The sequence below is a fragment of the Gouania willdenowi genome, chromosome 6, assembly GCF_900634775.1.
Source record: "Gouania willdenowi chromosome 6, fGouWil2.1, whole genome shotgun sequence".
Classification (NCBI taxonomy): Eukaryota; Metazoa; Chordata; class Actinopteri; order Blenniiformes; family Gobiesocidae; genus Gouania; species Gouania willdenowi.
This window is the reverse complement of record NC_041049.1, coordinates 55,780,776-55,794,779: the sequence shown is the minus strand read 5'-3', so window position 1 is coordinate 55,794,779 and position 14,004 is coordinate 55,780,776. Positions and strand designations below refer to the sequence as shown.

Sequence of the window (14,004 nt, the reverse complement as noted above, 5' to 3'; positions counted from 1 at the left end):
TAGTTTTTCAACCAATGGCGTGTCGGCTGCCATGGCAGGTGTCGCTCCAGCCAATCAGACACGGCTTTAAGTTGAGAAAAAATGACTGACGCGGAGGTGGACCAATCAACAACGGAGAAGAGCGGAATGCGGAGGGTGTGTGTTTGTGTGTGTATGTGTGTGCGGGGAACTCTGCTTACGTCTTTAGTTGGCGTGGACAGATTGTGCAGACCTGCCCATTAGCCATGCGCATGTTATATTTATATAATTATATAATCTAAACATTATGTATATTTAAGTTAGTTTACTAGTTTTATAAACAGTTTAATTCATTTTATCAGATGACTTAAAATATAATCAACATCTAAACTAAATATTTATCCGTTTTATAAAAGAGATACATACATTATTTAAACTTCTTTTAATGACAAAAGTCCCCATAAACCGAGTTAATTTTGTTAAAAAGTATTCACAAATGTAAATGTTATATTATTGTGTAAGTGTGAGTAAATGTGTGTTTGTATTCAATTTAAGTTCTATTTGATCGGTTGTACATTAAAAATCGGATCTTAAATTCATTTTTCAACTTTTCTTACAAGGATTTAGTGCCAACTGATTTGCAGAGGTTATAGCGATATATATCCTACTCAAGTCGAAGTACTGTTACTTGATTGAAATTGTACTCAAGTAAGAGCACAAGTAAGTCATACATAAAATACTCAAGTACAAGTAAAAAATATCTCTAAGTAAAAGTTACTAGTTACTGTCACCCCCACGTTTATTGTTGGTAATAAATCATGCCAAGGTTCCCTTGCAAACAGTAAACATCTCATGTATAAAGTAAGAGACCAAATCTTGCACAAGTGGAACTTAATTTATTTTCCACATAGGCATCTGTATAAAATAAAAGGTTTGTAAAAATGTACAATTCTTTTTCTTTTCTTTTTTCTTTTCTTTTTTTTAATAAAATAACATCAATAAATTCAATTCAAAATGAAATTACCAGGCTCAACGTATAGATACATTTATGAACTCCAAAACAGTTCCTTGCCAAATGTGCCATGTGGGTAACAACATAATTATAATCATGTGTGTGTGTGTGTGTGTGTGTGTGTGTGTGTGTGTGTGTGTGTGTGTGTGTGTGTGTGTGTGTGTGTGTGTGTGTGTGTGTGTGTGTGTGTGTGTGTGTGTGTGTGTGTGTGTGTGTGTAATAGGTGGCATGACTAACAACATATGGATTATGTTCAGTGTGCCTTCATTAACGTTTATGAAGAGACCATGAAATGGAAATTTAAAAAAATAATCACAAAAAACAATAATTTACTCAGTAAAGGTTGGGTGTAGAAATTATGAATTATTTTAATTCTTTTAAAACAAGCTTTAAAACAGAACAAAAAAATACTGATTTAGAATTATACTCCAAAAAGTACAAGTACCCATAAAAGCAACTCAATTACAGTAACGTTGTAATCCATTACTGCTGATTTGTGAACGCTTTTGCTCACTTGACCTTGTTTTCTTCACTAACTTGTAATAAATATGAAAAACTTTTCTATTTGTGGTCAATCAGTTCAGCTTGAAAGTTTAGCATATTTAGTTTCTTAATTTATTTTTAATGATTTTCTTTTCTTTTCTTTTTTTTTTGTTATGTAAAAAACAAATCTCGTGATCTTTCTCAAGGTGCAACTGCGCAACCTGCTGGCCAGTATGAAGAACTGAATGCCCTGAAAGTTTAGCAAAAACTAATTCTGTGTAGGCACTAATAGTTGTTGTGTAATTTTGTATATTTGGTGCAGGTATTGTTGATTTTAATCTTTAATCTCTATTTTTTTTAATCACCATGTATCATTATTCACAATAAAACAAAATCAAGCTCGACTTGACCCTGAACATTATGTTCTGGCAGAAAAAGACTTCGAATGAAAGGAGGATAAACATCTAGAAGATGAGGTGAAGCACAAACAATTCATGTAATCAATACATTTTTGCTCGATTGTAAGTTATTGTGTAAAAATGAAAATGTTGAATGAAATATGCGTAAATTAAATAATACTGTATTAATCAACACGTATCTACAACTTGGAGATTCATTAATTCATTCAAAAAGTTGTTTTAAGGATTTTGTGAATGTGAATACTGATGGAAAATTCTGATTAACGTCATAACTTTTTAAGAACAGAACCGCTATAGTTCAGTGAGTTCATTTGTACGTTCAATACCTGACCTGTAGATGTCACTGTTGCTTTCTTTTTAGTTGTATTGGGATTAGATAAGCATCATTTGACAAAAAAACATTGCAGAAATAAGGAATTAAATACTATTACTGGAAAAAGAAGAAGAAAAAAAAATCACAACTAAAACCATGAAAGTAAACTGTACTATATCTTTGTGACACATACATGTGTGGTTGTAAATGAGTAATGCAATTCAAATGTTTTTATCTTCATTAGGCATTTCTCAGTAGGGATCCTTAACTTATCGTGCCTGTAATTGTTTGTTGCACAGTTGGGTTTCTAGATAATGAAAGTGTGTTGAAGCTCATTTATTTATCCAAGGCAAAATATACTGCGTGTTAAATGAAGAAGCCATTGAAACAATCATTATCTCACAGCAACTTCTTTTTTCTTTTCTTTTGTTTTTTGATGGGGTCAATTTACTCAAGTTGCCATTGCTCTATTTTGCAATGTATTAAACCACCAAGCTCCATAAGCTGCCATAAGTGTAAGTGTTTTCTAATGTAGAAACACAACGACAGGCTCGGGTGGGCAATTTGGGATAGAGCTGCACAAATGAGCTGAATATGGGAGTGCAAAGCAAAGTGGGCTCCCTCTGAAATTTTAAAAACTCTGCTTTTTAGGCTAAACGGAAAGTTTACTGACAGGACAGTGAAATCCCAATTATGTTCATGCAGTGCAAGTTCAAAATCCTCTGGTCAATATTATTAGAATCTTTTACAACAGTGGTTCCCAATCCCAAACAGGTCCATGTACCCCTAGGGCAGGGGTCTGGAGCCTCATGTGGCTCTTTGACTCTTTTGCAATGGATCTTTGTAATTTTAAAAACAAATACATAATGAATTGTTCTTTCTTACAGAGGTTGTTGATGATTAATGACATTAACGTCAAATAAAATTATGATAAAACAATTGGTTAACCAAAAAAAAAAAAATCACATTGTGCAATTACTCTGCCACCTTCCTACTTCAACTCCTACAACCTCTACAGACCATCAACTGTCCTTGCATCTGTAGCTAACCTGGAGTTTTAAATCCCTGTAAGATAACTAAACTAACAAAAATATTATTTTGGAAGAAAATAAAGTTCGTATTTGTGTGGGGAAAGATGTATTTAATTGCCAACATGCTGCCTTAACATGCATGCTTGATATGTTGCAAGAAATTAGCAATTAACATGTGTTGACCAAGATGATCATGTGTTCTCAAATTCATTCAGTTATTTTTTGTAGCTTTTCAAATCCATTAACTAATAAAATTATTCGATATCATTTTAACTGTGTAGAATTTTATACACTGTATTGTCTTCATTAAGAAGGTTTTTTTTGGTTTTTTTTTTCCAGGCGAGATGAGGCAAAACGGCTCCTTTGAGAGTAAAGGTTGCAGACCCCTGCCCTAGGGGTACAGGAGCACATTGCAGGGGGTATTGGGGAAAAAGTAACAATTCATTTAAAAATAAATGTGAAATTTTCCTAGTTCCTTTTTAGGCTATTTATGGTACAAATTCACCACAAATTAACAGTATTGCTCAATAAAATACTACATTTTCTTCTACCAGTAGTTTAGTGAAAAAGGATTATTTTATACCATAAATGCCATTTTATCACACTTCTGACAATAGGAGACAATAATTAGCTACATTTGACAAATGAGACCACGCTTACTATTAAAGTACATGGTATTTAAAAATAAATAAATTCCACTTTAAATTCCACTCATTGTTTTTAAGTTGTAGTTTAAGCCTCAGGAAACCAACGTTTCAAGACACAGTTAGGGGTTTAGGAGAGCCCACTGTTTTACAAATGGAGATCTCACTTTAAAAATAAAAATAAAATGAAGAAAAAAAAGAGATATGGCCAACTCCATCATTACATTTTTTTTTTTTTTTTAATTTGCTGTTTTATTTCCCTTTGTCCCCAAAATCTATGTGAGGCAAAATGCAGATGTTATAACAGAACTTTGTTATTTTATGTTCCATATGTAGTCATTTCAAAAGTGTGCATCACTCAATAAACGTAAAAACAGGAATTACATTTTTTTTTTATGGCAATTGATAGTTAAAAAAGAAAATAGTTAAAATTCACTCATTTCAACACAATTTTGAAATGAAAAATCAAACATTCAAAACTTAAAAAGTAGTGGACCAACATACAAACAAACAAAATGTAATGATTCAATTATTTTCTAGTGGTTAACTGGGGTGATGTTTGCTTTTCAAGTTCTGTTCAAAACTGATAAAAATAGCACTTTCATTCAGGGTTGGGGTCAGTTAGGTTTAAAAATTACAATTACATCTTCAATTATCCATGTTCAATTACAACTCAATTACAATTACGTTGACAGCATTTTTTTTCCAATTATAATTAAAAATTACAATTATAATTTTCCCCCTGAAATCAATTACGAATACGTTCTTCATAACTAAAGTTTTAATTGCAATTAATGAGCCCTTAATAAATTTCTGTTAGTATCAATTATGATACAGGTCAGTTTTGACCCATGACTTAAATCGTCTGTAACACACACACACACACACACACACACACACACACACACACACACACACACACACACACACACACACACACACACACACACACACACACACACACACACACACACACTGTTCCCCAGGTTTGCATTTAATTACATTGTAATTGACAGTTTGTATCAACTGTTCCTGCCAATTACAATTACAAAGTAGATTATCTGAACTTAATTACAATTCAATTACGATTGCAACAGCAACATGTTTTTTTCAATTACAATTACGAATATAATTATGTCACAATTGTAATTAATTACAATTTCAAGATTGGAATTGTAATTGGCCTCAACCCCGCTTTCATTGTTTAAAATGTGTATGTGATGTCATTATAGCTATCACTGTATAAATACAGTAAATAAACTTATAGATGTGCTTCACATGCCCCTAAACTCCAAATAAAAAAAAGGAAGAATTTGAAAATCCAGAACGTACGAGGCGGCAGTGAACGCACCGCGGCCATCACATGGCAGGTGATGTTTGAGGGATATCCGAGCGTCGGGAGCGCGCATTGGCTCCACGGCGGGGTCATACTCACGGCGCGCACCGCTGTGTGCGTGTGTGTCAGTGTGCGTGATGGCCATGCGTGATTCTGTGCTCACCTTTTAGTCACTTGTCAAACTCAAGGATTTATTTGGACTTTAAAGGATTCGCACATCGTGAGTATTAAGGGAAATAATTATTGTATTCATGCATTTATTTATTCATTTCTCTCTGTTTGAAATGTTTATTTGTTTATATTGTAACCTTTGCATGTCATTTAGATCTGGTCATTATGCAGTAGTTAAATGAATTAAACATTATAGAGCAGACACGACTAACACATTAAGTGACAAAAGTACTGTGCTGCGTTCACGGAACGGTGCGTAATGCCTCACATTCATACCTGTCAAGTTTTGGATTTGAAAATAAGGGACATTTTCTGGCGCCCACTACGAGCCGTCCCACCCCCCCAACCAAGCTCCAATATCCCTTATATTTTAAAATAAGTGTACAAGAAATCTAAAATACCTACTTATCAACCACTTACTAAATACAATTATGTGATAGAATCTGGTAGGTCGACCTTTATTAACATTGAAATGCTGTGAACATTCCTACTAGGGCTGGACGATATGGACCAAAACTCATATCTCAATATATTTTCTCAAAATAGTGATATACGATATAAATCTCAATAATTTTATCAGATAAAGTCTGACCAGAAAAACAATTCTTAATCTTTATTAACAGCTGCACAATATGTGCACTCAGAAATCCATCCAACTGAGCTTTACATGATGTTCTGAGTAAGTAAAAGCGGAGACTCCTAAAACTAGTATTTTGATACATTATATATATATGAAATTTTATAGTTTTCTACATCGCCAATTTAGAAAAATCTCGATATATCGCCCAGCCCTAAATCCTAAATTATAAAACAGCCTAAATAAAAACATAAATGTGTATATGAAGCACATGTGTTTATTTAATATACTTACAGTTTATATACAAGTCAACACATTGCATATTTACTGTTAATTTCACATTGCTTGTCTTTAAGTTAGATATTAACATTTTATTTTCATTATATAATTTATTTTAATTTCTTATGCTCACTCATGTGGTTCTCTGATATTCACTAATGACTTATTAGACACATTTGTTGCAGAATTTACATCCTTTAACACTTTTTGAAAGCAGTGTATATTATTGGCTGATTTTTCATGGTGACTTACGTGGTTCCTTCCGCTGTGGGAGACGTTATAATCTCAGTTATTAATCTAACAGAACGTGTAAATGTGTCACGTCCTGCTGCTCTTTAGGAAGATAAACTCTCTGTCACATTTCACAACGTATTTACATCAGTTCTTTGTTTTTCTTGATTCATCATCACTTTTCGGAGTTGTTTCCGGGTTTGTTGCCGCCGTTGGCACTAATCTCGCGAGAACTGCCACTCAGGCCATTTCAGGTTTCAGTTCTCGCGAGGCTAGTGACAGCATTCAGTTTAGTAAGGTATCTTTTAATTATTATTACATTAAAATATGGGATATTTACGGGAAAATACTAATACGGGAAGATGGCGGGATAGAGGGGTAAAATATGGGAGTTTCCCGGCCAAAACGGGATACTTGACTGGTATGCTCAAATGGAGTATTTACTTTTATTATATCAGTTAAACTGTCTCTCAGTCTTGTGTTGAATATTGATGAATAGTTCAATTATATATACAAGATATCTCAATATATATTATTACATTACATTGTGTTGTATAGATAGGTTCCATCTATTTATCTGATTACTGAATTAAACGCCCTTAAACCTCAAACTCCTAAACTACAAATACCATTATTTCCCTTAAAAAAAACAAAACAAAAAAAACAAACAAACCTATAGCAGATTATAACAGAAAATGGAGTGCTTCACTGTACTGTTTTTCCAATTGAAACATAATTATTAAATTGCCTTTTAATCCAGGTCATTTGAAACCCTAATAGTAAATAAAAATACAGCCGCAAGTGGCGATAAACGGCCTTCGCTGCGCCACCTTTGTTGACCACCTTCGCTGCTTTGCCGCACCGCCTTAGCCGTGCCGCCTTCGCCGCGCCGCCTTCGCCTGCAGATGTAAACTAGCTGTTTAGCTATACTCTGGTGTGGAACATCTTTGTCTTTTATGACCTTAATTATGACCCTTCAAATAAAGACTAAACTAAACAAGAAAAAACTAAACTAAGTTCGTGAAAAATTCCAAATTTTTGTTTTTTTTTCCCCATGTTAAATTGTCTTCACTCTGTAAGGGGCGCTAACGCGGCAATTTTTGTATTTACACATTGAGCTGGTTTAGGGCCAGGAGTTTAACTGATTTAACTGATTCACATTTGATGCAAATTGGAGTTCGTATGTGCAAATGGGAGCATTTTCTAAAAATTTAATGTTTTGTAATTTTTGCCCAAAATTCATGGCTCCACCCTGCAAACACTATGAAAGTTATCAAAAATCCATGGATAGCTTTTGGTGTCCCACTTCTCTAGATGATCTCCAGTGATTTTGAACCCCGTCAGTGAAACGCCCCTGGAGAAATGCGTTAAAATACAACTTGAGCGAAAATAGCAATTTTGCAATTTTCAATTTTCAATTCAGGATTCTGGACTTCCTGTGTGTTTTTTTCATGGTCTACTTCTGTGTCAGTTTTCATGATTCTATGATGAATTAATTTTTTTGGCAATTCCTATCTCGTAATGCAGTTTTGGCGTACTTGAGGGCGCTGGCACTTCAGAATTTTGCATTTTTTAAATCGGAAATAGCCAGAAATGAGAGAAGTGCGTGATTGAATTTTGTTTTAATTTTTGAGACTCTACTTATGCTTTAGTGGGTGAAACGTAGGTGAGTTGGACACCGGGAAACAAAGAAGAAAGAAAGAAAGAAAGAAAGAAAGAAAGAAAGAAAGAAAGAAAGAAAGAAAAAGAATGAAAGCCCAATAACAATGTTTCCCCCTTTTTGAGTACCATGAACTATACATTTTCGACAAGCGCGGGGGCATGCCTACGACATGACAAGGGTCACTGACGGGCACATGGCGTTCGCATAGGCTCCGCCCCTTCCCTCGTAGTGTGGCCACTATGAGAGCAAGAGGCCCTTCGCCAGCTCATGGCGCTCGGGCCTAATGAACTTGACAAAAATGATGACAATGCGTGTCTTCAAAACTTGTTTTAAAAAACAAAAACAAAAAAAAAAAACAGAAATTCCCATTTGGCTCATGGCCAAGCCTCATGTCTCCTGGAGAGAGGAGCACATGGTACTTTTACTGTAGTGCTTGTGTTTCTCAGCTTGCTCAGTCATGTACTGTCAGCTCGGAGCTTTTAAATGATGTTTAGCTGCAGTGACACATGCTGTGTAATTGCAGATCATCAATTTCTGACAACGTGAGTAAAGGAGGGAGGGAGCAGATGGGAAAAACCAAGGGGGGATGCTGATATGCTACGAGCAGAACATCAAAGCTGATATGTGCCCCCACCCCTCCCATGTTAAAACATCTGGTGTATCTACTCGCTTTGGAGAAAAAAAAAGCTTATAAACACGCACGACACGCATGAGTCTGCACATGCACAGATCTCTCTCACAGGTGACCCGTGAGAGTGGAAGAGCCTCTCCGTCAGTGAATGGAGCAGGCCTGAGACTCTTTTCTGTTGCAAATAGGTTTTTTTTTTTTTTTTTTTCTAAATAGGGGAGAGAGTTGAAAGGCATCGTTGCGTCTGATGACAATGAATTGATGAAGGGTGCCTACTTTACACTTGTGTGGCATTAGCAAGTGGAACCAGAGGGCAGCAAAACAAGAGCTGGGGTGAAGTGGCATGCTGTCTAATTGTTGCTAATGTTTTTTTTTTTTTTTAGCAGGCAATTGTTTATTTAAACAGTGCCATCAGCTTACTCATTGTAGGTTGTAGAAAAACCCTGCGACCCTGAAAACAGGAACAAGTGGGTCAGAAAATGGGTAGATGGATATATTGTAGAAAGATGCTATTTGTGCACATATATATATATATACAAAAAGGTGCCGTGCCAGTTTGACAACTGCACAAGTGGTGGTTCAAATCCTACTCCGATCCCAGGCCTTGTCCTTGTTACGTCCATGCCATGGGCAAGACATTTTACCCACATTGGCTGGTTTGAATAAGAATGCATAAAAGAGCTTGGTGGAGATTGGAGGGGCTAACGCCCAATTTCCACTGGATGCGGCTCCGCTGCGTTGAGCTGATAGGTTTCCACTTTAGTCTATGTGTTAATTTCCACCAGGTCCGCTGTGGTGCGTGTCAGCTCCTTCCCAGCTGCGACAGTCCGGTGCCCTCCGCCAGATATACGCTGGGCTTCTATTTCTGGCGGACACCGGAGCACCACCATCAGCACAGAGCAAATGAAGCTAAACAGGAAATTAAGCACGTACTCCGCAATAAAATATTCTTCTAAAATATATCTTCAGATTATATTTCAAGTAAATACATCACCAAAACGTCATAATGTGTAAAAACAAATTCACATCCACTATATTGATTCCTCTCATACTGTAACTACACTGTAAACTGCAGCAACTTTGATTTAGTTCATGTTTTACTGGTGCAGTTTTATCTCTTCTCTGTTGGCTGTTGATAAAAAATGTGGCTATGACAAATCTAGAGTCCAACATTCTTGTTCTCCTTTGTTAGGAACACTGACCTGTTTATGTGTCTATTGTTGTGTTTAGAACACATACGTTTAACCGCGTTCTCGCACGATTATATAGATATTGTGAGAACTGCTCTGTCTCGTGACGTCACAGTTGTTCAACGCACCATGGCGCACTCAAAACGCAACCGGTGTGAATTACCGGACGGCGGACAGCGGTGAAATTCTGGATCGGTGCCGTGGCGCAGCGGAGACGTATCCAGTGGAAACCCCGGGTAATACAGGGCCTCCGATTTTTCTTCTCAAAATTTTTCAAATTCCGATTCTGGGTTTACCGCATTACGTTCACGTCACATTAATTTTCTATTTCATCTTTCCCTGTTTAGATGATTTCACTGCCTAAAACTTCCTGAAATCATAGCAAACATGTTAAATAGGGGCTAATAGAGTCAACTACTATTGTTAAATTGTCCTTTTTATATGGTGCAGATGAGTTAAGAAAATGAAATCATGCAAGCTTTTGTTGCTAGAGCAACATTAGCCAAATACCATGGAAATGTGTAATGTATCCCAAAACATTATTTGTGAAACGTCTAATTACCGCCAACAGGAGAATCTCTCTCATGTTTTGCACAAAATTCTGCGCAGCTGTGTGATTGTAGATGCTTCTGACTGACATTTCACCAGGTAAACTCAACACCATTTGTACTAATACACCAACAGCTAAACCTGTCTTTGGACCAGTGCCATTTTTGATTATGATCTGAACCGCTTGTTCATCACAACACATGAAAAACACACTTTAGATCAAGCTCTGCCAGCATTTTCAATTACAGGATAACATGGTCACTACTCGATCCATAACAGGTAGCGCAAAATTTTGAACAGGATTATGGGCAGAATTGGACCTATTTATTTATCACACTATCTAGACATTCACTCATCCGTTTTACAGTGATAATTAGCGCGTTAATGCATGGGATTTTAAATAAAGGCTGATTTTAAATAAAGAGTAAAAGAAAACTTGTCAGATTGTTTTTCACCTGTCAGCACGTCTGTCCGTTTTCTGCAATCACTGAAAACTGGAGGACCATCTAATATTTATCTTTAGGAAAGCTATGGCTACAGATGTGTCTTATTTCAAACAGAGTGACTGTGGTGTAAACTAGGGATGCACTGAAATGAAAAATTGAGGCCGAAGCCGAATAAAATATAAACTCTTGGTTGAATACCGAATATTGAATGCGGTTGTTTTTCACAATTTTTTTTAAATAGTGCATAAATAGCCTAGAATACATTTTTAGACATGTTTTTTTTAAAGAAAGTAAATGTTTATTGAATATTATGACATTTTTAAATATTCCAGAAGCCTTTGCTTCTGGAATATTTTCATTTATATTAGGCCTTCAAATAAAACAAAACATGCATTCCAAAAAAAAACTAAAGTGCATTAAAGTGGATGTATGATGAAGAAAATTACTTTATAATGGTTTTGCTAGAGTGATATACATCTCTTTAGCCTCATTCAGAGGGCCAAAGTTGAAAAAGTTCTGTTTCCTCCCTCCCTTGTTATTCCATATTTTGTAAAAAGTCAGCTTTAAACGGGCGAATTGGATTTTGCCCACATTGGTAGGTGACGTCACCTAACACGCCTCCTAGAATGTGAGCTGCTTCCTCTCCAACTATCTAACATCTCAAACAAACACTGCGGTTTAATATAGAATATATATTATACTCTATTGCCATATATGTAAATGCAAACTGCACTACTGGACGCCCAAACTGCACTACTTTTTCTGCTGCCGATCCTGTTGGGAGTCACTGCTTGGAGCCACAGGCCCACTGTTTACACACATCAGCTGTTAGCAATCCGTGCTAATGCTACACCAGCCTTTGCAGCGAGACCCGGTGTAGTTTAAGGAGGAAACGATGGAGATGTTTACGGATTCGTGGCTCACAGCGCAAACAACGGACTCGGTTGTGGAATTGGACAGTTTACACAGTGACGGACGACAGAGAGCGGTAAGGAGAGAGTCTGGCTGTGTTTGTGTGTGGAAAGGAGGAGCTGTTGCTCCTGCTGCTGTGCTTCTACAGCAACGTGCACACACTTTTCCAACTGCTCTAAGTATCTAAAACACAATTCTTAATATAAAATCCCAAGCAGTTGTTGTTCTTTTTTCAAAACGCAAAAGCGGTCCTTTACTCATGGGTAACAGCTGATCAGCTTATACTAGAACTCAATAATTGCTTTTTATGCCTGTACAAAAAAAACCTGAGCAGCTCTTTCGCGAAAAATAAAGCTAATATTTCTCAACACATTTTGTGCCAGGTTCAGAGACCAAAACTAAAAAGAACTTTAACCCTGCACATTGAAATTTGCGAGATCCGCAATTCAAAAAGTGCTCCTGGTGTGTAATTCCTGCATTTGTTCCCACATTGGTTCACTGTGTATTTTATTAGCCGTGATAACTATTTTGATGATACATGGCTAAAGATTTTCAAAACTCAAAATCTTCACTTTTATGTTTTAATAATTTGTGTGAAGGCAACAGAGGTGTAAAGAGTACTGATATATTCTACTCAAGTAGAAGTACTGTTACTTGATTGAATTTGTACTTAAGTTAGGGCTGCACGATTATGGCTAAAATGATAAGCACAGTTATTTTTCATCAACATTGTAATTAAAGCTGAACGATTCCTTGCGTTTGCATTATTGCAATATCATAAAACGCAATTTTCTAATCGCAAAGGCTGCAATTTCTCATGATTATTATTATTTTTTCTTTGTCTGCACATGCTGTCAAAGGTCGTTGGGAGTTTGATTTACCTAAAAAAAAGTCAAATTGGTTAAAGCAGATATTAGTTCTCCTTTTCCTGCACTTTAGTATGTGTGATGTTACTGACTGGTTATTAGTAAGCTTTATTTTTTATTTTTTTAATCTGTTTATTTTATTTATTTATAGACTGTCCTGTTAAGTTCAGAGAGTGTTTGAGAAGTGCAGTCCACATGTTTACATGTTTCATTAAACGTGAAGTTTGTTAGATACGTAAGGTAAAGCCACAGATTTGTTTTGCTTTATTGTTGTAATCTGTGCTTTAAAATGTACATTTCATATTTATTTAAAGTTTAAATAAATCTCAAATTGTTCATTATGAAACAGATTGATTTATTGCTTGTGTTCATTGAAAAATACTTGAAAAAATAATTGCATATTCAATTGCGATCGCAAAATTGAGGAAAAAAAATCGCAAATAGATTATTTTCCAAAATCGTTCAGCCCTAATTGTAATCACCAGTGTTTGGACTAACGTGTTATTAAGTAACACGTTACAGTAACTACATCACCTTTGCTCTAACAAGTACCGTAACTAATTACTTTGTCAAAACCAGCGACGCGTTTATCATTACTGCGATTTGAACAGACTCGTTACTTCACGTGACGCAGCGACGACGGGCAAGTGGGGAGGGAAGTGGTGTCGTAGCCTGGAATTGCCTTGTATTATTCATACAGGCAAATAGACTGGAAGCACTTACTGCATTTGAGTTCTGGTGGCTGAGCGGGGCGGGACCAACATGCGCAGAGTAACCAATCAAACAATGATCGGATCTGACGACAATAGCGCGACAAGCGTAGATCTTTTTCCCTGAACGGAGCCAGCAGATGAAAACAGCGTGTAGCACGGTACAGACTTACGGTTTTAAAGCCTCTTCTTGTTGTGGTTTTAACAATATATCCAGGTCTTTTCAAACAGAGCAGAGCGAGGCTGCGAAGGTCTTGTCCGTGTCGACCACCATGTTTGTTTTGATACCTCTTTGCGCAGGGGATATGACATTTTTTCCTGTTCAGCTCTCATTGGCTCGAGTCTCGACCAACTCTTTTTTTTTTTTTTTTTTTTATTAATAACATACTGTAAATCAATACATACTTATAGGCATTTAGGGGGTACAGTGTACAGCAAACAACAAGGTAATAATCAAAGAGAAGGACTTAACAGATCACTTCTGCAAAATGTCTCCATAATAGCGTATGCTTTGGCAGCTTTGTTGTTCCTAATGACTTTAATTGTGGCAGCATAACGGAGCAGTTCTTTTTTAAAAAAGTGCAAT

The 14,004-nt window shown here is 36.2% G+C and overlaps 1 protein-coding gene across 11 annotated transcripts in view; it reads left to right on the top strand.

Moving 5' to 3' along the window:
• The first annotated feature begins 5,255 nt into the window (after positions 1-5,255).
• The window catches only part of ppfibp2b (PPFIA binding protein 2b), a 103,176-nt gene continuing 94,427 nt past the window's right edge, over positions 5,256-14,004 (top strand). For 6 of the 11 annotated variants that reach the window (XM_028451043.1, XM_028451032.1, XM_028451033.1 and 3 more), the window contains exon 1: positions 5,257-5,416. The gene's annotated coding sequence lies outside the window, so the exon portion shown is untranslated. Of the gene's footprint in view, positions 5,417-14,004 lie in introns of all 11 variants that reach the window. The other 5 variants (XM_028451042.1, XM_028451038.1, XM_028451028.1 and 2 more) reach the window with 2 other exon arrangements.